Source organism: Phyllostomus hastatus, unplaced genomic scaffold (assembly GCF_019186645.2).
Source record: "Phyllostomus hastatus isolate PE091 unplaced genomic scaffold, TTU_PhHast_1.1 phas_contig_86, whole genome shotgun sequence".
NCBI lineage: Eukaryota > Metazoa > Chordata > Mammalia > Chiroptera > Phyllostomidae > Phyllostomus > Phyllostomus hastatus.
This window is the reverse complement of record NW_025333977.1, coordinates 97,194,309-97,216,305: the sequence shown is the minus strand read 5'-3', so window position 1 is coordinate 97,216,305 and position 21,997 is coordinate 97,194,309. Positions and strand designations below refer to the sequence as shown.

The following is a 21,997-nucleotide window of genomic DNA, read 5'->3' as shown; positions in this document are numbered from 1 at the left end:
CTCACTTGATTAGAATGTCATCCTGTTATGCTGAGGTTGTAGGTTTGATCCCTGGACAGGGCACATATAAGACCAAAAAAAAAAAAAACCCATAATAGAGGGAAGGAGTCAATACATTCTTCCCCTTTCCCTTTGCCTCCCACAGCTTATAGAAAAGGTGAAAGGATCATGCAATGAACATTATCTAACTTTTATCTAAGATTCACCATGTGTTAATATTTTAGCATATTTATTGGCTCTATTGTACACACACATGCATGTGTATACACACACAGCAAGTACATTTTTTTCCTGAATCATTTGAAAGTTTGGCATGTATCAGCTAAAAATAAGGACATTCACCCTGAGTAGTTTGTCTCTGTGGGGTGGGCATTGTCCTGAAAACCGAAAAGTCACCTATTTGATTCCTAATCAGGACACATGCCTAGGTTGTGAGCCAGGTTCCAGAGGGGGATGTGATAGGTAACTGATCGAAGTTTCTCTCACACATCAATGTTTTTCTCCCTCTCTTTCTCCCTTCCTTCCCCTTCTCTAAAAACAAATACATGAAATCTTTAAAATAATAAAAATAAGGACATTTTCCTTCATAACCACATTTATAACACTACAATAATTACATATTCAAATTTTTCCAAATATGCAAATAACATCTATAAAAGAAAAACTGTTTTCCTCCTCCTGTGTGGGGAAAATCTGAGCTTTTCTCCACTGTGTCTCTCTTTCCTAAATTTGTCCTTTACTAGTGATCCAGAACACTTCATTTTCAATACTTCTGGTCACCAAATGTGTGGGTTTTTTTCCTCTACACAAGCAAGTCTTCCACAGTAGCTACAATTTAACTAAATCCTGAAAATACCTACTCAGAGATAGCTTTAGATCTCACAGGTGAAGAGCGCAGTCCCATAGGCTGCCCTTTCCCACCCTCACTTGAAATGACAGTTGCAAGTTCAGATTATCACCTGGGACTCTTGACTAGCCAGCTATTTAGTTTGGTGGTTCCCATGACCCCTTCTCAGGTCTGAGTAATTTGCTGGAGTGACTTACAGAACTCAGAAATATGCATGTTTCCAGTTTATTAAAGGATATGATAAAGTGTGTAGATGAACAGCCAGATGAAAATATACATAGAATGAAGTCTGGGAGGGTTCTGAGTACAGGAGCTTCTGTCTTACCTTCCTGGTATGGATGGATGTGTTCACCTACCTGGATGCTCTCTGAACCCTCTGCAATTGGGATTTTACGGAGGCATGTTCACATAGACATGATCAATTGTTAACTATTTCCCTTTCCTCTTACTGGATCACAGCTTGGTCATTTTGGTGAACAGCCTCCATCTAGAATCACACCCAGAGTTGCTTTATCATTTAGGAGTTTAAAAGGTTTCATGAGCCCTGTGTCAGGGATGGGGACAAAGATGAATATTAGAATCAGAGATGCTCCTAGTGTTCGTATTACTCAGGAAATTACAAGGATCTTAGGAGCTCTATGCCAGGAACTAGGAGGAGAAACCAATAATTTTTTTTCTGTTATTTCACAATGTCTTTTGTAAGTAGTTTTTTTAACTTTTCATTCAGCATTCAATAGAGGTTCCTGCATTGCTTTTTTATGACCTTTAGCTGACTATAGAAACTAGATTCTTTTAATCCATCATCAGTCAAGTTATTGAAGTTATTTAACTGTTAAGAAAATATTGGATTATTGTGGAACTAGGAGAGGTCGTGGTCATATCTGAGACTTGGAATTCGGTAAGATTTTGTTTTCGGTGAATCATCATAGAAACAGTGAGAAGCTCTTAAAGAGATTTGTCATGTTCTAATTTGGATAGCATTACCTTTTGAGGCAAAACATTTTAGTGTATCACAATTTGCTTTTAAATGATACCAGAAAAAATACGCTTTTGAGAGAGTCTGGGAAAGTCAAAAATGAAATAGGTATGAGATTATTGAGGAATTATTACTATGTGTGGTAATGATAGAGAGGTTCTGTTAAATTCTTTATCTATTAAAGATCAGTAAAAGAATATAATACCTGGATTTGCTTTAAAGTGTATCAGCAAAAAGAGATAGGACTATATGAAACAAGAATGCCAAAGGTTGTTAATTATTGAAACTAGGCTATTATATGGGAGCACATTGTATACTTGTTGATAATTTTATGTGTTTGATTCATTTTATACAAAGTTAAGGGACATCCAACCAAGATGGAGGCATAGGTAGACACACTGTGCCTACTCGTACAAACAGAAAAAGGACAACAAATTTAAAAACAAAAACAACCAGAACTAATGGAAGTCCAACAACCAAGGAGTTAAAGCAGAAACATTCATCCGGACCGACAGAGGGGCAGAGATGGGAAGCTAGGCGGAAAGGACTCATGGCAAGGCAGTGGCTGCCAGACCTGGTGAGGCGGTGACTTGTAGATTGGGCAGTCCCACATTCCCGTGTAGATAAACCAGGAGGAACAACTAGGGAGCGAGACAGACTACACAACCCAGGGTTCCAGTTCAGGGAAATAAAGCCTCAAAGCCTCTGATTGAAAACACCTGTGGTGGGTGAGGCAGCAGCAGGAGAAACTCCCAGCCTTACCGGAGAGTTTGTTGGAGAGACCCACAGGGTCCTAGAACATACACAAACCCACCCACCTAGGAATCAGCACAAGAAGGGCCCAATTTGATTGTGGGTATCTGGGAAGTGAGTGAAAACCAGTAGAGAGCAAAGCAAGCGGCACTGCCCCTCTCCGACTCCTCTCCCACATACAGCATCACAACGCAGCCACATGGGTTGCCTTGCCCTGGTGAACACCTAAGGTTCTGCGCATTAGTATGCAACAAGTGCTCCAAAATAAAACAAAACAAAAGGCCCAAATGAAAAAAAAAAATTCAAAGCTCCAGAAAAAATACAACTAAGCAGTGAAGAGTTAAGCAACCAATTAGATGCACAGTTCAAAACACTGGTTATCAGGATGCTCCAGGAATTCACTGGGTACTTCAACAGCAAAAAAAGACCCAGGCAGCAATGCAGTATGTGAAATAAAGAAAAATCTACAGGGAACCAACAGTGATGGGAAGGAAAACCGGACTCAAATCAACTGTTTGGAGCAGAAGGAAGAAAGTAACATTCAACCAGAACAAAATGAAGACACAAGAATTCAGAAAAATGAGGAGAGTCTCAGAAACCTCCAGGACATCTCTAAATTTTCCAACAGCCAAATCATAGGGGTGCCAGAAGGAAAAGAGGAAGAGCAAGAAATTGAAAACTTATTTGAAAACCTAATGAAGGAGAACTTCCCCAATCTGGAAAAGGAAATAGAATTTCAGGAAGTCCAGGAAGCTTAGGGAGTCCCAAAGAAGTTGGACCCAAGGAGGAACACACCAAGTCACATCATAATTACCCAAGATGAAAGAGAAGGAGAGAATCTTAAAAGCAGCAAGAGAAAAGGAGGCAGTTACCTACAAAGGAGTTCCCATAAGACTAACAGCTGATTTCTTAAGAGACCTTCCAGGCAAGAAGGGGCTGGAAAGAAGTATTCAAAGTCATGAAAGGCAAGGTCCTACATCCAAGATTTCTCTACCAGCAAAGCTATCATTTAGAATAGAAGGGCAGATAAAGTGCTTTCCAGATAAGGTCTAGTTAAAGGAGTTTATCATCACCAAGCCCTTGCTATATGAAATGTTAAAGGGACTTACCTAAGAAAAAGATCAAAAATAGGAACGGTAAAATGACAACAAACTCACAACTACCAACAACTGAACCAAAAAAACAACCCCAAAACAAAAACAAACTAAGCAAACAACAACAACAGGAACAGAATCACAGAAATAGAGAGCACATGGAGGGTTATCAGCTCGGGAGTGGGAGGGGGCAAGAGGGGGAATAAGTAGCATAAATGATAGGTAGAAAATAGATAGGGGGAAAGTTAAGAATAGTATAGGAAATGTAGAAGCCAAAGGACTTATATGTATGACCCATGAACATGAACTAAATGGGGGGAATGCAGATGGGACAGGATGTGCAGGGTAGAGGGGAATGGGGGAGGGGCAATGGTAATAGTACAATCAATAGAATATATTTAAAATTAGGGGGGGAAGTTAAGAAGTCATAAACATCGACACCTCATTTTTTGACATGGGAAATGCAACTTGTAAGTGAAAGTAGTCTGATATCTAAAACTGTTACTTTACAGAGGAGTTCTTTTTTATAAAGATGTATAGCTCCATTTCTAAACATTTGATTAGAAAAAGAATTCTTAGCCAAAATAATTTATTATATATGTCTGAATCTCTCAAAACAAATCTAACATTTTAAGGTATTAAGAAGTAATCTCGCTTTTACAGTAGTTAAAAACTGTTGTCTTTTAAGTATGACAGAAAGCTAGCTATGACAATAGAAAAATTCTGTACCAATTACAAAACTGTTTAATTCAAACTGCCACTCACAGTTGAAGAACACTGTTGTGGAGATTTTTTGCTTATCAATCAGCTATTGTGTGAGTTTTGTATAATCTTTCCTATGACTGCAGCACTGATGCATTACTAGTACTGCTTTACTGACTCCAAGAGATGTAACAATGACATTTCTTTTGATTTGAAGCCAACAGCTGTATTCTGACTATACGTGCTGGTAGCAGTCATTAAAGTAAAAATATAGCGATGTTATGAAAGTAGGAATTTGAGTCTATGAAAGTTAACAAATGACTTAGTGCCAAGGCCTTTGCTCTCTATATCAAGAATGTTTTAGTTTTCTTTTTATTTTAATAATTATTTGAGAAGCCACTCATACAGTCAATAAGCAGTTTGTAACCAGAAGTGCACATTAGAATCATTCAGGGAGCTTTTTCCAAAATTCCTTTGTTTGGATTCTATTCCAGACCTACTGACTCAGAACTTTTGGAGAGAATAAGACTCACAGGCACAGATACTTTGAAAAGGCCTTTTGGTGATTTGGTTTTGAACCTTTATTCAAGGACTACTACTTTATTATATATAAACAGAAAATAATAAACTCCTCTCCCTGTCTTTAACCTAATGACTATAGGTAATACACAGTTTCTCACTGGCTGTCTCTAACTGTATCTCTTATTCTGTTCTTCTGGAACAAGTAAATCATTCAAAATTGCAGTGGATAGAAAGCCATTAAAGAGTTTTTAGCTGGTGAATGATGTGATAACATTTGTATCCCACTTATTAGTACCAGAATTATTGTGTCACATCTCAGACTGATCTCAATAACCACGTATTTTAACCACGTATTTTAGACAATTTCATTATAGCACTTTGTTAGAAACCTGTTCTCTGCCCAACCTGGTGCTACCTATAATCATTGTATTGTATCGATAGCCTTTCTGAGATACCAATTTTATCATTTTTACTTTTATATTCCAAAATTCTGCATCTTTACATTGCCTTTTTAAAATAAATTATTTCATTGTTTTTAGAGTGAGAGAGGAAGGGGAAGAGAGGTGGGGGGGGGGGCGTCTACTTATTTATGCATTCATTGGTTGCTTCTCATATGTACCCAGACTGGAGATCAAACCTGCAACCTTGGTGTATCAGACAATGCTCTAACTGACTGAGCTAACCAGCCAGGGCCTTTTACATTACTTTTGAGGTAAGCTTTGCTAAGGTTTTCTAATATACTCTACTTCCTATGTCTTCTACGTTCCAATTTTGTTTCATGTCACCTAAACAATGCCATACATAAGTCTGCAATGCTCTTCTCTTCTGCCTTAAAAGATATTATGGCCCTGGCTGGGTGACTTGGTTGAAGCATCAACCTGTACAGCACAAGGTTGCGGGTTCCATTCGCAGTCAGGGCACATGCCTAGGTTGCAGTTTGGATCCTTGGTTGGGGAGTGTATGGGAGGCAACTGATTGATTTCTCTCTCTCTACCTCTCTCTGTAAATCAAAACATCCTTGGGTGATGATTTTTTTTTTTTAATTAAGAAACTTTATTTTTTTTCTTCTACAAGTTTTAAAGACAATTTACATTAATTGGAAAAATAATACAGTACAAATGTTTAAAATAATACCTGAGTGCTAACAACGTAGTGCTTATGCTGTCAGATGTTTTTGTTTTGTTTATGCCAACACATGCATTTTTTGTTGTGTGTGAATGAAATGAGATCATATTCAATTTACTACACTTCATTTTTTTCATTTAATATAATATTCATATTTCTTTGTAGGTCAAACATATCTATCTTAGTCTTTAAGTGGCTGCATGCTCTTTAAATGGCTGTGTACTAATTATTGAATGGTAATTTGATCAACCAGTCCCCCTAATGAGTTTTTGTTTTTTATTTTTTCTGAGCTTCCCTCTACCCTCCTGGTGTATTTGACTTGTTGCATCTGTAGTGTAATGCCTAAAAGAATCATAACAACTCGGGTCAGAGAGTATATACACTTAAAATTTTAGACAATATTGATACATTTTATTCCAGTAAAAAAAGAAAAGAATGAGGACTAATCCAACCAAATATTAGTGATTTGGTTTTTTTCCTCTCTCTTTCTGTGTGTGTGTGTGTCATCTTAAAGAAGTGACTATTTTTATATATTTATTAAAAATATTCTCTTAGTGCTCACTCTCCCTCTGGGGAGCAAGCATCCCATGCCATTTCCTTCCCTCACTTCTTCCCTCACAGGCACACATCTGTTAAACTCTAAGGGTCCCCATAGAGACTTGCAACCAGGGAGAAATGGGCAGCAGCAGCTTGTCCCAGTCTAATCCCCTGAACCTGTCCCCACAGCCCCTTTTCACTGACTTCCCAGTGAGCTAAGGCAGCCCTGCCTAGGCTCTCCAGTTGCTTCTGTGCTAAGCCCTTCCTTGTTTCACTGTCCCCAGGTTTAATAAATGGATCCTGAGAATTACCTGAACAGGTGTTAGGAGAACTTTCCTACACGAAGTCAAGAATACCTCCCCCAGTTTTTTTTTATCCTTACCTGAGGACATACAGTTTATTCATTGCTTTTTAGAGAGAGTGGAAGAGAGAGAAACACTTATTTGTCAGAGAAACATCAATTGGTTACTTCCCATATGTACCCAGGCTGGGCATCAAACCCGCAACCTAGGTATGTGCCCTGACTAGGAATTGAACCTGTAACCTTTCAGTTACCAGACAATGCTCCGCTCAACTGAGCCACACCAGCCAGGGCAACAATTAACTATTTTTAAATAAAACAGGATTTTAAATCAGGAATGGCTGTTTAATTTTGTCATTTGCTATTTTATTGTCTGAGACTGTGTTAATCGGCTTGGTCTGCTATATCAGAATAGGATAGGCTTAAAGAACAAACATTTATTTCTCACAGTTCTGGAAGCTGGAAGGCAATGATTAGAGTATCAGCATGGTTGTGTTCTTAATGAAGACCTTCTTCCTGGTTTACAGAGGGAGCTCTGGTTGCCTTATCTCCTTACCAGGGCACTAATCCTATCATGGGGGTCTCTACTGTCATGACCTAATCAAGCCCTAAATACTTCCTAAAGGCCTCACCTCCAAATAATCATTATATTGGAGATTAGGGTTTCAACATGAATTTTGGTAGGGGTGGGGAATGGGAGGGATACAAACATTTAGTCTATAGCAGTGATAATCAATTTACTTTTCTTGTGACCCATCATCTTAGTAAATTAAATAAATGGATTTACTAATATTTAAATTTATTACAGTCCTATAAGTAATTTTGATAGGTCATAATTTTTTAAAGTGTACCTAGAGCTTATTTGCTCATGTTTTACTTATGATTTTGTATTAATATTAATGTTACAGTGAGTAATTATTCTGTCTTAGGTATCAGTAATAGTGTTATACTGACTTTTAAAATGAAAAAGAAATGAGACAAAAACAAATGCCCACTTTTTTCTTCAAGCGCAGGTATAATTTGATCTTGACATTATCTGTTTTTGAAATCTTCATATAATTCACCTCAGTATGACCTTTCTGACTGCCACTCTTTGATAATTTATCTTATCTGAAAGTATCTGGTATGGATAGAATTGTGTCCCTCCCCAATAGATAATGCTGAAGTCCTAATGCCCAGTATCTCAGAGTGTGACCTTGTTTTGAAATAGGGTCATAGCAGATGTAATTACTAGTTAAGATGAAGTCATACTGGATTAGGGTGGGCCCTTTATCCATTATAACTGCTGCCCTTATAAGAAGACAGAAGACAATGTAAAGGCAGACACACAGGGAGAAGACAGCAGTGTAATGACAGAGGCAGAGAATGGAATGATACAACTGCAAGCCTTGATTTCATGGCTACCAACAGAAGCTAGAAAGAGGCAAGGAAGGATCCTCCCCTACAGGTTTCAGAGGCAGCGTGACCCTGCCAACACCTTAATTTCAGACTCTAGAACTGTAAGAGCATAAATTTGTTTTAGGCCCTCCAGTTTGTGGTAATTTGAATGGAAGCCCTAGGAAACTAATATAGTATGTATTTCACTTAGATTTTCAAATTTACACAACATACGGTCATACAAAATATTGTGGATATCTTGTCTTGATTCCTAATTTTTCAGTTGGTTCTTTTTGCTGTTTATTTTGTTAATATGGTTTCCTATATTTTTTATCTCCCTCCCCAAATTAGTTCTTGAGTTTATTCTTTTTTATTGTATCTGACTTTATTGTCATAATTCCCTTTTCTACTTTTCTGAGAAAGAAAACAAAGTAAACCTAACTTTTTGAGTTCATTTGCATTCTTTTGTTTAATATTCACTGTCAAGTTTTCAACAGTGTTTTTCTTCAAGATTTTATTTATTTATTTTTAGAGAGAGAGAGAGAGAAATATGTGTGAGAGAAATGTGTGCCTCTTGCATGTCCCCATTCAGGGACTTGGCCCACAACCGAGACATGTGCCCTGGCTGGAAATCGAACCAGCGGCCTTTTACTTTGCGGGATGATACCCACTACACTGAGCCACAATAGTCAGGGATGAGCTTAGCTTTTGTTGGAGTAATTAAAAACAAAATTCAACGGAATAAAAATCAAATTGGCTTTATTGAGCAATTCATGAATGGCATAGCATTCCCATCTAGCAAACAGAATGACACTCTAGTGATTCTACAGAATGGAAGGTTTTTAATAGGAAAAAAGGTAGGGAAAGGGTACTATTAAGAAAAGAAAGGATCATTTTTAGACCAGGACATCTTTTGAGAGGAAGGAAATGGCAAAGGTTTTTATCTTGGAGATTGCTTCTTCTTTCCTCCCTTCCTTCCTTCCTCCTTTCCTCCCTTCCTCCCTCCTTCCTCCCTCCCTCCCTCCCTTCCTTCCATTTTCTTTAATTGTTGTTCAAGTATAGTTGTCTCCATGTTCTCCCCACCACTGCCCCCCACTCTACCCATCCCCACCTCCCACCCTTGATCCTACCCCCTTTTGGCTTTGCCCATGTGTCCTTATACATGTTCCTTGACAACTTTTCCCCTCCAAACCCTTATCCCCTCCGTACTGCCCTCTGGTTACTGTCAGTTTGTACTTTATTTTGATGTTTCTGGTTATATTTTCCTTGCTTGTTTGTTTTCTTGATTAGGTTCCACTTACAGGTGAGATCATATGGTATTTCTCTTTCACCACCTAACATATTTCACTTAACATAATGCTTTCCAGATCCATCCATGTTGTCTTGAAGGGTAGGAGCTCCTTCTTTCTTTCTGCTGCATAGAATTCCATTGTGTAAATGTACCATATACTTAGTATTCCATTGTAAATGTGCCATTTACTGATGGGCACTTAGGTTGCTTCCAGCATGTGGCTATTGTAATTGTGTTGCTATAAAAATTGGGGTGCATAGGTTCTTTTGGATTGGTGTTTCAGGGTTCTTAGGATATAATCCTAGCAGTGGAATTGCCAGGTCAAAAGGCAGTTCCATTTTTAGTTTTCCGAGGAAGTTTCATACTGTTTTCCAGACTGGAAGCATCAATCTGCATTCCCACCAACAGTGTAGTAGGGTTCCCTTTTCTCCATAACCTCGCCAGCACTAGTTGTTTGTTGATTTGTTAAAGATGGCCATTCTCACTGGTGTAAAGTGGTACATCATTTTGGTTTTAATTTGTATCTCTCTGATGGCTAGTGATGCCGAACATCATTTCATATGTCTCTGGGCTCTTTGTATGTCCTCCTTGGAGAAGTGTTTGGTTAGGTCCTGTGCCCATTTTTAATTGGGACATTTGTCTTCCTGGAGTGGAGTTGTGTGAGTTCTTTGTATAATTTGGAGATCAAACCCTTGAACAAGGAATCAGTGGCAAATATATTTTACCATGTGGTTGGTTCCCTTTTCATTTTGCTGATGTTTTCTTTAGACATGTAGAAACTTTTAATTTGATGAAGTCCCATTTGTTTATTTCCATTATGTCCCTTGCTCTAGAGGACATATCAGTGAAAATATTGCTGCCTGGAATATCTGAGATTTTCCTGCCTATGTTCTCCTCTAGGACTTTAATAGTGTTATGACTTAGATTTAAGTCTTTTATCCATCTTGAGTTTATTTTTGTATATGGTATAAGTTGGTGGTTGAGTTTCATTGTTCTGCATATAGCTGTCCAGATCTCTCAACACCATTTGTTGAAGAGGCTTTTTTACTCCATTTTATGCTTCTGCCCCCTTTGTCAAATATTAATTGACCATAGAGACTTGGGTTCATCTCTGGGCTTTCTATCAGATAGGTTATTCTTTTTGAAGAACAATTTTAATATATTTTATTGATTATGCTGTTACAGTTCTCCCATTTTTTTCTCCCTTTTATTCCCTTCTGCCCTGCATCCCCCTCTCACCAGCATTCTCAGCCCCCTTAAGTCATGTCCATGGATTATACATACAAGTTCTTCGGCTTCTCCATGTCCTATACTATTCTTAACCTCTCCCTGTCTGTTTTGTACCTACCAATTATGTTTCTTATTCCCTGCACCTTTTCCTCCATTCTACCCCCACCCTTCCCTGCTGATAACCCTCCATGTGATCTCCATTTCTGTGATTCTGTTCCTGTTCTTGTTGTTTGCTTAGTTTATTTTTTTCATTTTTCTGTTGTTCTTGTTTTTGTTTTTAGGTTGGGTTGTTAATAGCTGTGAGTTTGTTGTCATTTTACTGTTCATATTTTTGATCTTCTTTTTCTTAGATTGATGTGGATCCCAGCCTGCGGGGTCCATATGTGTGGATGCGACAAATTCACATGGACTACAGAAGTCCAATGGAGAAAAAGGGACAGCATGGCCACTCTCTGAGTGAGAGAGGGTGCCAACCCCTCCATGGACAGGCTTTTATTGCTTTTCTGGGCACATTACATCAAGGATGGTCCTCATTTACTATGCAAGGCTCGCTTTAGGTAGTTACCTTTTACAGATAACAAAGGAGAGGATGTTGCTTATCACATCAAAGAAGAAGGATATTTGCAAATGCAAGGGAAAAAGTGGTTGAACCGGTTACACTCTTCCTTGGGAGGTTTATCATAGATTTTAGGAAGTTACTTTAAAGATATGCACTAAACATTTGCTGCCTCAATTCAGGGTGAGGGAGTTTTAGCTCAAAGCAGCCTAGGTAGAATGCAGGCCTGATTCTCCACAGGACAACCTATCATCTGTGGATGTGGGTCCTGTGTGCCAACCTCGCTCTCGGTTGGTTCTCCAAATCAGCGGCTGGGCTACATTCCCACGCAGAACGGTTCCCTATATTAGATAAATCCCTTTAACAGTCATATAATAAGGGCTTGGTGATGATGAACTCCTTTAAATTGACCTTGTATGGGAAGCACTTTATCTGCCCTTCCATTCTAAATGATAGCTTTGCTGGATAGAGTCATGTTTGATGTAAGACCTTGCCTTTCATGACTTTGAATACTTCTTTCCAGCCCCTTCTTGCCTGCAAGGTTTCTTTTGAGAAATCAGCTGATTCAGTTATGGGTATTCCTTTGTAGGTAACTGTCTCCTTTTCTCTTGTTGCTTTTAAGATTCTCTCCTTCTCTTTCATCTTGGATAATGTAATTATGATGTGCTTTGGTGTGTGCTTCCTTGGGTCCAACTTCTTTGGGACTCTCTGGACTTCCTGGAAGTCTATTTCCTTTTTCAGATTAGGGAAGTTCTCCTTCATTATGTTTTCAAATAAGTTTTCAATTACTTGCTCTTCCTCTTCTCTTTCTGGTACCCCAATGATTTGGATGTTGGAACATTTAAAGTTGTCCCGGAGGTTCCAAAGCCTCCTTACTTTTTTGAATTTTAGCTTCTTGATTCTATTCTGGTTGAATGTTTATTTCTTCCTTCTGTTCCAAACCATTGATTTGAGTCCTGGTTTCCTTCCCTTCACTGTTGCTTCCGTGGATATTTTCCTTTATTTCACTTTTCATAGCCTTCACTTTCTTCTCTGTTTTGGAAGCTTACTCAACCATTTCTATGAGTATCTTGATTACTAGTGTTTAAATTATGTATCTGATAGGTTGGCTATCTTTTCGCTTAGTTGTGTTTTTCTGGAGTTTTGATTTGTTCTTTCATTTTGGCCATTTTTTTTTCCATGTGCCTCTTATGTAGTAATGGAGTGGAGCCTTAAGTATTCGCTAGGGTGGGGCAACCCACATGGCTGCGTTGTGATGCTGTATGTGGGGGAGGGATCAGAGAGGAAACAGTGCTGTTTGCTTGGCTACCCACAAGCAAATTGGGCCCCTCTAGTGCTGATTCCTGGGTGGGTGGTTTTGTGTACATTCTAGGATCCTCTGGGTCTCTCTAATGAACTCTCCTGTGAGGCGGGGAGTTTCTCCTGCTGCCGCAATCCCCACAGGTTTTTTCAGTCAGAGGTTTTGAGGCTTTATTTGGCCACACTGGAACCCTGGGTTGCAAGGTCTGTCTGCCTTCCCATTTGTTACTCCTGGTTTATCTGCATGCAAATGTGGGACCACCTGCTCCGCCAGCCACCACCTTGCCACGAGTCTTCTCCATCCTGGCTGCCTGTCTCCACTTCTTCTATCTGTCTGAATGAATGTTTCTTCTTTAACTCCTTGGTTTTCAGACTTGTGTGCAGTTTGGTTTTCTAGCAGTTCTGGTTATTTTTTCTTTTTAAATTTGTTGTCATTTATTTGGTTGTGCGAGGAGCAAAGTGTATCTACCTACACCTCCATTTTGCCTGGGAGTTCAGATTGCCTATTCTTTGAATGGAGTAGGAAGTAAGGTGAAATGGAGTTGGCCCACAGGACAGATTACTTTACTGGTACTTGACCATAAAACTCCGGATTATCGGATTAATATTACCTTTCTGGAAGAGGCTGTAACTGCAATTAGATCAGGTATTAAAGTATTTTGCTGTGTATAGTGCTCTGTTATGTATATTGCACACCCATGATTTTGGCCCAAACTTTCAGGAAAAATATCTTGAGTTTTAATTTTTTAATTCATTTTCTTATTTATTTATATTTAGAAACAAAACCAATTATTGTACTCCAGGACAATATTTTGCATACAGATGTCGCTATTGTTTTCCAGAGTCACCCTTTTAATGCATAAGCAATAAATAAATGAATTAAAAACATTTATATAGATATGGAATTAGTACTACCCATGTATAATGTGCATCCTTATTTTCCCTCATCAATTTGGCAAAAAAAAATGCACATTATACACACCAAAATACAGTAAATTGTGGGGGAAAGAAGAAACTTTCCTCTACCCTCCTAAGTTCTTTCAGCTGGCCTAATAATTAAATTTACTTGAGAAAGATTAATAAGAGAAAATAACCAAGTTTAATACATAGATACACATGGGAACCCTTCATAACAGAGGTGGTTCAGAGACAGACAGGGAAAATGAGGTAGGTAGACATTCTGAGCTAAGAGTAATATAAGGCACCTTGGGGCTTCAGAGAGTCATTGAAAGGTGATAAGAAGAACAGATATTCTATAGTTAAAAGTTTGCCCTGCCCTATAGATCATAAAAAGTTGTTTCTAGTGTCAACTCTTATTGTGGGCAAGGCCCCTAATTGATGTTTGTTAAGGGGGAGGTTTCTTTTGAGCCTGCGGGGTCTTGATTGCCTTCAGCTCAAAATAATTCACATCCCAAAGTAGCACTTCTTGGTGAAGTCTGTTCTGAACTTCTACAAAATCTGGGTTTGGTATCATGGGCTTTTAGTATCAGTAATGTCATTATGAACCTGTGGCTTTCTCTTTAACAGATTTAAACAATTTTGATGTGAAATGTTTTTATCATTATTTACCATGTATTTTTACTATTAGTTTTTATTTTCACTTAACACTGTTTAGGAGAAAATTTTTTAAATTCCTAAGTGATTAGGTTTTGTTGTTGCTATTGTTGTTGTTCTATTTTTAATTTCATTACATTGTGGTTGGTGTGATTGGTTATATTTATGCTTTATGAAACACGAATTTTCTTTGTGGATTAGTAAATCAGTTTTTTAAAATGGTTCATGAATGTTTAAATAGAAAGTATATGCTTTTGTTCACAGGGCATAAATCTTAGTTGATAGCTCTATGTCTTCATATTGGATCAGCTGTACTAATGATCTTATTTTATGGGGTTCTCTCCATCAGACTTTACAAACTAGCTAACATGGTGTTATTTAACCCATAGGTGTGCATTGCTTGCCATGCATTGTGTTGGCCTGCATAATGTTAAAAATTTAACATTGATTAAAAAGTTGCCAACATTTAAGAACTTGGAGATATTATATACATATGTGGATTTCTAGTTTCCTTAGGTCTTATTTGAGCTTCTTAAACTCATATTCCCTCTTGCCTCTAGACTTTGAACAGGCTGTTTGTTCCCTTTGCCTAGCTTACTCTTACTCATCCTTTCTATCTCAGTGTTACCGTCAGCACCTTCCAGAAGCCTACCTTCTTCTCTCAGAATTAGCTAAAGATGTACGAACAGCAAATAAGCATATGAAAATATGCTCAATTTTTTCAGTCATTTGGGAAATGCAAATAAAAACCACACTGAGATACCGCTACAAACCTAGTAAAATGACACAGACTGACTATACTGAGTACTGGCAAGTATGTGGAGCAACTAGAATCCTTATTACAGCACCAGCAGATTATGTAAAATGGCAAGAACTCCTTGAAAACCAGTTTAGCAGTTTCTTTAAAAAGTTAAACAGACTCGCCACCTTGCAGCTCTCCACCACTGCACTGTGCAGACCTGCCCCTTTCCTGTGTCAGGAACTGACTGACACCATGCCCTACCAATACCTAGCACTGACTCTGGGGCAAAAGAAGGAGCTAACATTGCTTAGTGCATTGTGGCTCCAGGCAAGGGCATTCTGGCTGCATATGGGTCCACTGGGAGCATTGCCAAGTGGTCCATTGGCTCTGAGAACATCAAGGAGAACCAGCACTTCTGCTGCCAGCTGCTGCTCACTGAAGATGAGTGCATGAATCCCTGCATTGGGAGTGTCATCCTCTTCCACGAGATACTCTATCAGAAGACAGATGATGGGCGTCCCTTCTCCCAAGTTATCAAATCCAAGGGTGGTGTTGTGGGCATCAAGGTGGATAAGGGTGTGGTACCCCTGGCAGGAACAAATGGGGAGATTACTATCCAACAGCTGGATGGGCTGTCTGAGCACTGCGGCCAGCACAAGGAGGATGGAGCTGACTTTGCCAAGTGTTGCTGTGTGCTGAAGATTGGGGAACATACCCCCTCAGCCCTCACCATCATGGGAAATGCCAATGTTCTGGCCCGTTATGCCAGCACTTGCCAGTAGAATGGCATTGTGCCCATTGTGGAGCCTGAAATCCTCCCTGTTGGGGACCATGACTTGAAGTGCTGTCAGTACGTAACTGAAAAGGTGCTGGCTGTTTTTTAAAAGGCTCTGAGTAACTACTACATCTATCTGGAAGGCACCTTACTGAAGCCCAATATGGTCACCCCAGGCCATGCCTGTACCCAGAAATTTTCTAATGAGATTGCCATAGCAACTTTCAGTGCCCTTCATTGCACAGTGCCCTCTGCTGTCCCTGAGATCACCTTCCTATCTGGAGGTCAGAGTGAGGAGGAGGCATCCATCAACCTCAGTACAATCAACAAGTGCCTCCTGCTGAAGCCAAGGGCACTGACCTTGTCCTATGGCTGAGCCCTGCAGGCCTCTGCCCTGAAGGCCTGGGGTAGGAAGAAGGAAAACCTGAAGGCTGTGCAGGAGGAATATGTCAAATGAGCACTGGCCAACAGCCTCACCTGCCAAGGAAAGTACACCCCAATTGGTCAGGCCAGGGCTGCAGCCAGCAAATCCCTCTTCATCTCCAACCATGCCTACTAAACAGAGGTATTCTAAATCTGCACCTTCAACACTCCAGGCCCTTCCCCCTCCCACACTCACTCTTGAAGAGCAGGTCTCATTAGTGGCTCTAGGCCACTCTTTCCCACTCTTGCCTCCCTTGTGACATTGGTGTGTGGTATTGTCTGTGTATGCTAAGTTCAGTGCTCTTTTCAGCCCACTGCCAACAAACAACTATTTAAGGGGAGGGGGAGTTACACATACACTTACCATATTGTGTAGCCATTTCACTCCTAGGTATTTACCATGAGAAAGAAAGCATATGTCTGTAAGGAGACTTGTACATGAGTGTTTATAGCAGCTTTATTTGTTAATAGCTAAACACTGGACACAACCCAGATGTCCATCAACCGAGAGGATAAACTAACTGGAATCTTCTTGAAAGTCCTAAATCAATAATAAAAGGAATGAAGTATTGATACATGCTACAACACAGATGAATTTCAAAATAAGTATACTGAATAAAGAACCCAGATCAAAAGGAGTACATGCTAATCTATTTATATACAATTCTTGAAAATTAAAGTATAGTGACAGAAAGTACCTGGGGAAGGTGGGAGGACAGAAGGCAAGAGATTACAAAGGGGCATGATAGATATGTTTGTTATCTTGATTGTGTTGATGGCTTCATGAGTGTGTACATGTCAAAACTGATCAAATTGTGTGCAGTTTATTGTCTATCAGTTATACTCCAATAAAGGAATTAAAAAAAAAAACATCCAACCTAGAGAGTATGTTAGACTTCCATTATTGTTATTCCCCTACTTCCATCAGTGGGAATCTCTAACTGCTTTTCTCCTGTCAAAAACAAATGCTTCTTGTTTGGGCCAGTTGTTCTGTCAGTCCTTTGGCACCTGGGGCACATTTTCAGCCTCTTTCTGTAGAAGTCTCCTAATTCCAGGATCTAAAAGAAGCCCAAGACAATCCTAAAGTGGTTCACATTTTAAAAATGGGAAACACCTTGATCAGCCACCAGTGACAGTACAGCTACTTTGTAATTACAGTTTTCTGTTCTGTCGTGGATTACTTCAATCAAATGCTAGTCTTCAGATTTCTCAGGTTAAAAGTCAGATAACCATTCCATAGAGTCTCTACTCTCTAAAAGTCAGATAAAAAGTTTACAGAGTGATATCCTTGAAGCCCTTTCCTTACTAGTAGAGGTGAGGTTAAAGCACCAATCTACCCCTGTTTGACTTTAGAGCCTATTGAGAATGCTCTCTAAAGAAATTACTTATCCCCAAAATTTCCATCACTTCTTTAGATCGAGCCCTTCCCATCTCCACCCTTCAAAAAAAATACTCATAGGTGGGTAATCAACTAAGTATTATAAAAATTCCATTGCAGATTTTTTCCATGTGCTTTAGTACTTCATTTTGCATTGTGTGAGTCATTGGCAGACAAGCTTTGGAGCCTCAGCTAAGACTGAGACTGTGTGTCTGCATATCATGTTATCTGTGCTGTTAATAGAACTTTTCCGAACTCTGACTTAATTAAAAGTGTACTTTGCTTGAGATTAGTGAAATTGTGGGAGCTCCACTTTTCACTTTGTCCTTATTTTCTGGTATTGGGCATACATTTTTATTGATGGTGTGGGGACTCTAGCCATTCCCTAGTTTCATAATCAGTGGAGTTTCCTATAATAATTGTTATTAAAATTTTTTGAATTTATATTTTATTAATTACATTATTTCAGTTATCCCAGTTTTCCCCTTTGCACACCTCCACCCTGTACCCACCACTCCCTCAAGCAATCCCCATACCATTGTTCATGTCCATGGGTATAAGTTCTTTGGCTACTCCATTTCTTACACTGTAACTTACATCCCCAAGGCTATTCTGTAACTACCTATTTCTACTTCATTTTCTTTTTTAAGATTTTATTTATTTATTTTTAGAGAGGGAAGGGAGGGAGGAAGAGAGAGAGAGAGAGAGAGAGAGAGAGAGAGAGAGAGATCAATGTGCGGTTGCTGGGGGCCGTGGCCTGCAACCCAGGCATGTGCCCTGACTGGGAATCGAACCTGCGATGCTTTGGTTTGCAGCCCGCACTCAATCCACTGAGCTATGCCAGTCAGGTCTACTTCTTAATCCCCTCACCACTTTACACATTCCTCCACACTGCCCTCCCATCTAGCAACCATCAAAACATGCTCTGTATCCATGACTCTGTCTCTTCTTGTTTGCTTAGTTTTTAAGATTCAATTATTGATAGATATGCATTTTTTGCCATTTTATTGTTTATAGTTTTCATCCTTTTTTTGAGTTTTTAATTTTAATTATATTTTATTGATCATACTATCAAGAGTTATTCTTTTTTTCCCCATATGTCCTCCACCACCCAACATTACCCACTCCTTTAGGCAATCCCCCCATCATTGTTCAGGTTCATGGGTATTGTGTATAAATTTGTCGGCTACTCCATTTCCTATACTGTACTTACGTCCTCATGACTATTCTGTTATTACCCAATTGTACTCTTCTCTTTTTTTTAAGATTTTATTTATTTTTAGACAGAGTGGAAGGGAGGGAGAAAGAGAGGGAGAGAAGCATCAGTGTGTGGTTGCCTCTCACATGCCCCCTATTGGGCATCTGGCCCACAACCCAGGCATGTGCCCTGACTGGAAATCGAACTGGTGACCCTTTGGTTTGCAGGCCCATGCTCAATCCCCTGAGCCACACCAGCCAGGGCCAGTTGTACTTCTTAATCCTCTCACCTCTTCATCTATTACCCAAAACCCTTCTCCCATCTGGCAACCATTAAAATGCACTCCATATCCATGATCCTGTCTATGTTCTTCTTGTTTGCCTAGTTTGTTTTTTAGATTCAATTCTTGATTGATATGTGTTCGTTGCCATTTTATTGTTCATAGTTTTGCTCTTTTTTTTCTTAAATAAGTCCTTTTAACATTTCAAATAATAATGGTTTGGTGGTGACAAACTCTAGTTTTTTCTTGTCTGGGAAGCTCTTTATCTGCCCTTATATTCTAAATGATAGCTTTGTGGGGTAGAGCAATCTTGACTGTGGGTCCCCACTTTTTGTAACTTTGGATATTTCTTGCCAATCTTTTCTAGCTTGCAAAGTTTCTTTTGAGAAATCAGCTGACAATCTTATGGGAACTTTTCGTAGGTAATTAACTTCTTTTTTCTTGCTGCTTTTAAAGTTCTCTTTATTTCTAACCTTTGACATTTTAATTATGATGTGTGTTAAAGTGGGCTTCTATGCATCCATCTTGTTTGGGACTCTGTTTCCTGGACTTGGTGTCTATTTCTTTCACCTAATTAGGGAAGTTTTCTTTCATTATTTTTTCAAGTAGATTTCCAATTTCTTGCTCTTTTTTTCTTCTTCTGATGCCCCTATGATGTGAATGTTGGAACATTTGAAGTTGCCCCAGAGGCTGCTTATACTGTCCTTATTTTTTTTGGATTCTCTTTCTTGTTGTTGTTCTGATTGGTTGTTTTTTGCTTCATTATGTTGCAAATCATTAATTTGATTCTTGGCTTCATCCCATCTACTGTTGTTTCCCTGTAAATTGTTCTGTATTTCAATTAGTGTACCTTCGTTTCTGACTGGATCTTTTTTTATACTGTGAGGTCCTCACTAAGTTCCTTGAGCATCTTTATAACCAGTGTTTTGTACTTTGTATCTGACAGATTGCTTATCTCCATTTCATTTAGTTCTTTTGCTGGAGTTTTGACCTGCTTTTTCATTTGGGCCATGTTTCTTGTCTCCTCATTTTGGCCGTCTCCCTGTGTTTGTTTCTATGTATTAGGTACAGCTGCTATGAATCCCTGTCTTGGTAGCATGGCCTAATGTAGTAGGTGTCCTATAAGGCCCTGTGGTACAGCCTCCCCTATCACCCAGGCTATGTACTTAAGGTGCACCCTTTGTGTGGGCTGCGTAATCCCTCCTCTTGTAGTTGAGCCTTGATTGCTGTTGGCTGGTCAATGGAGGGATTTTTCCAGGCCAGTCAGCTGCAAGGACTGGCTGTGATCACTGACCACTAATTTCCATCCTCCATGGAGGATCAGCTGTGCAGGGCAAGGTAGTAGTGCTCCCACATGGTCTAGCTCTCTGCTGAATGCGAGGCTTTGGGGTTTCCCAGTTGGTGCAGGGTAAGGTCAGCCTCCACCTGTGTTTTTCCAGGGGCATCCTGCATGAGCTACAAAGCATTCTGCAGATGGCTTCTACTTGAATGCAGATGGCTTCTACTTGTGCAGGGCTTGGAGATTCTCAGGTGAAGCCAAGCTGTGAACCTAGGCTGGCTGTTGCTAGTGTCGGGTTTGGTGCCACTTAGTAAGTAAGGAGTACCAGGGATTGTGGCTGGCTGAGGCTAGCTAATGCTTTTTTGAGAGAATTTAGGAAGTTGTGAAGCATGAGCCAAGACCAGCCATTCATATGGAAGAGCCACTGTTAACAGCTTGGGTGGGTCCGTAATTTGGGTGGAGTGGGGTCTCACTTGATCTCTAGGGCAGGACAAACAGTATTGATGGAGTCTCCGACATGTCACCCACCCACCTGTGGGTTCTGTGGCTCCTTGGCAGGAGGTTCAGAAAAGGGATAATGGCCTTTGTTCTTTTTTCAGTCTGGGAGAAAACTGTCTGTCTCCCAGCCTTTGCCATGATGCCAGACCCTTCACTTCCTTCCTGTATGCCACTAGTGATTTTCAAGCCACCATTTCAGTGCTGGAGCTTAGAGTGAGTGAATCTGAGTAAGTTGTGTGTGGGTTCATCAAGAGGAACTGCTTGGGATTGTGGAAGTTTCTTCCACCAACTCAGTCCCCACTGGTTTTTGCAGCCTGAAGTTGTGGGGACTTATTTTCCTGGCCCTGGAATCCTGGGCTAGGGGCTGGGGGTGCTGGTGTGGTGTTGAGACTCCTTGCTCCTGAGATATCCCTCCTGAATTTTTCCACCACATGTGGGTGGAACGAGCCTATTCTGTGTCTCTGTTCCTCCTACCAGTCTGGATAGATGTGGATTGTCTAATTCCATAGTCTTTGGACTTTTATTCTTCTCCATTTTTGATGGGTCTGAGTGATGGTTGGTCTATAGTTTAGTTGTAATTTTACTGTGGTTTTGTGAGAAGGTGAGCTGTGTATAGCTATGCCACTATCTTGACCAGAAGTACAAATCAATATTTGTGTTTTCTTCTTCTTCTTCATAAATTTTAGGGAAGGAAGTAAACATAATTGCTCTTCCTTTCTTTTTTTTGTGAACTGAAGTGTCCTTGTTAAAAGTTTTTAAAAATGTGCAGTGATATAACAGCTGTCACAAAACAATGTGACAAATTGTTTTGAACAAAATTAAAGACAATGAAGTGCCACTGGAGCCATCTGAAGGAAAAACTAAATGAACTTTCTGGCTAGCCTAATATTTTTGCTTGTTAAATATTTTTGCTTGTTAAACATTTTTGCAGTGCAGTATGTTGATGTAATTAACTTCATTGATGTGGGAAGAGCCCTTTAGAAGGTGGTCACTGCAGTTCAGTTGAGAGGAAATGATAGTCTGCCCTAATAGTAGATAGACTGCTCTAGTAGTCTGCTCTAGAGATAGATGTGGGATAGCATTTAAGTATTTAGAAGGTAAAATAGTATGGGACATTGTGTTTGCTTGGATATGAGGTATGGGGGAGAAAGAGTCCAGGATGCTGTCCAGATTTATCATCATCTTCTTTTTTTAATATATGCTCGAGGACATTTTTTTTTCCATACTTTTTGGAGAGAGAGAGAGATATTGATGTCAGAC

The 21,997-nt window shown here is 39.6% G+C and overlaps 1 protein-coding gene and 1 pseudogene across 3 annotated transcripts in view; both read left to right on the top strand.

Annotated features, from left to right (window-relative positions):
* ACAP2 (ArfGAP with coiled-coil, ankyrin repeat and PH domains 2) overlaps positions 1–21,997 on the top strand; it is a 153,755-nt gene that overhangs the window by 18,026 nt on the left and 113,732 nt on the right. The window lies entirely within an intron of this gene.
* On the top strand, positions 15,150–16,240 carry LOC123826734 (annotated as a pseudogene).